The sequence below is a fragment of the Quercus suber genome, unplaced genomic scaffold, assembly GCF_002906115.3.
Source record: "Quercus suber isolate HL8 unplaced genomic scaffold, Cork oak 2.0 scaffold_285, whole genome shotgun sequence".
In the NCBI taxonomy this organism is placed as follows: Eukaryota; Viridiplantae; Streptophyta; class Magnoliopsida; order Fagales; family Fagaceae; genus Quercus; species Quercus suber.
This window is the reverse complement of record NW_027069741.1, coordinates 272,158-274,395: the sequence shown is the minus strand read 5'-3', so window position 1 is coordinate 274,395 and position 2,238 is coordinate 272,158.

Sequence of the window (2,238 nt, the reverse complement as noted above, 5' to 3'; positions counted from 1 at the left end):
TAGAGCTTTGTTTGATTAGGAGGACAGAAAAGTGGGAGATGAAAAACTCTTTTATTTGGTTGAAAAGAAAATGAGAGGATAGGAAATATAATTTTTATAAATATACTCTAGTTTTTATAAATAGAGAGAAGAAGAAGAAATAACACATAGCAGCATAGAAGGGAGAAGAGTGGGGTAGATGCAAGGTAGTCGACATCATACCGGTCAGTATGTACCGTACTGGCACGTACACTGGTATCGAAAAGCTAATGTTTCGTATCGGTTTAGATACTGGCTGTACCGGCCATGTATCGGCCATATCAGCCAATTTCAAGCAATACCAAGCGTACCGACTGGTACATAAAAAAGCTTTTTGTTTATTTATTTTTATTTTTTTATAGTTTCGTAATTTTTGAATTTTTGTAAGGGCAAAATGGTAACTTACTTACATTAACTTATTAGTATTATTTATTTTCTTAGTATACAATGAACAATTCAGCTTCCTATTTTTTATACTGTGTTTTTTTTTTTTAATTGATGCTAAATTTTAAAACCATGAATAATTTGTTCTGAATTGAGGTAATGTTTTATGGTAAATTTTTATATTTATTATAATATATATGTGTGTGTACACACACATACATACATACATACATACTTATATATATATATATATATTTATAACTATAAAAAATAATGGTAAACCCAAAATGGTACACCGGTATTGACCAGTACCGAAATATATCGTTCCACTAGTCAAATCGGTATAGCCACCGGTACGAGATTGACTCCCTTGGATAAATGGGCAATTTCCTATCAAACTCCCTTTACTCTCCTATTTTTCTCTCCAATTTCTTTTTTGAGAGGGTAGAGGGGAAGAGATTTGGTGGCCTAAGAAGAAAATAGTTAGGCCCTACCAATTCTTGGGTAGGGGTGTTCTAATTAATTTTCTATTTACATGTGAGTAAAATAACGCCCCAAAAATACCATATAAGCCACCTCACCCTAATATAATAACCTAAATTTTGGTAAAACAAATCTCTCTCAATGTGCTTTAATTTGTAAAATTATGTTGTACATGTCCCGAATTGGGATGGATCCATCCATTTGATAAAAATGTATATGATTCTTGTGTTCATGGTCTATATAATAATATAAAGCAATGTGGATATGTTCTACGCATTCTTGTATTGCCTTTTTCAACTTTGATATATTACGTCCAACTCCAAATTTTAGAAAAATATATGAAAAGAAATGTTTAAGAGATGGAAAAAAAAATTGCACATATATAGAATATCACGCAAAAGGCATTGAAGCACCAAATTTAAGGTTCAATTTGTACATGAATAATGGAATGTTCAATTTGTAAATTATGAATAACGAAATTTTCATTTTTTCAGTTTGATTGCAGATGGAACAAGCAGATCTAAACTTTGGGATTGAGTTGAAACACGGTGAAACTACAAGATATCATCTCCTTGATCAACTTTATCCCATCAAGGTTTTGACTGTCTGCAATTATATGCTTCAGGTTTGATCTCTTTAGGTGTGTGCGCGCGCATATATATATGAACAGTATGCAGTTATATTCAAACATATATTATTATTATTATTATTATTATTTTGACAAATTATCTAGTCTTTTAAGGATATGAAACCTGGTGTAACAGTACGTAGGAGTACTTCAACTATCTTCCAAGGTTTGGTTAGAATTGAGGATCAGATTGTGGATTTCATCAGAAAGCAAGTTAAGTTTTGGATTTGGGGAGGAAAGTTTTGTGCTAGTTTCAACATAAATCAAGAACTCTGTTATCGTTAGAGATTTGCAGACCCTGCTCTTAAGAGAAGGTCTCCTTAGCTCATGGATTATGCAAATTCTTCCTTGTGGGTTTTTTTTTGGGAGTTGTCATGCGGATGGATTGTTGGTTTTGTTTGAGTCTGGATGTTTTAGTGCTATTTGTGATCTGGCATTTGGATTTTTTTTTGTTGTTGTAGCCATGCTCTAGCCAGTAGGTTTCTGGCAATTGTTGCTTTTGGCTTGCCATTCCGTTTCCTCAAGGCACGCCCCCTGAGACCAAGAGGTGCATGATCTTAGAGCGGAAGTCCATCATTTGTAGCAGCGGCTTCACCAAAGGGTGCAAATAAGGGAGCACAGAAGTCCTACATCAGGCTCAAGCTCCAGCTTAGATGATGAGCGGAGCCACAAAAGGAGAATAAGAAGCCCACGAAGCAATGTTCACAGGGCACCTTCTCACTTGG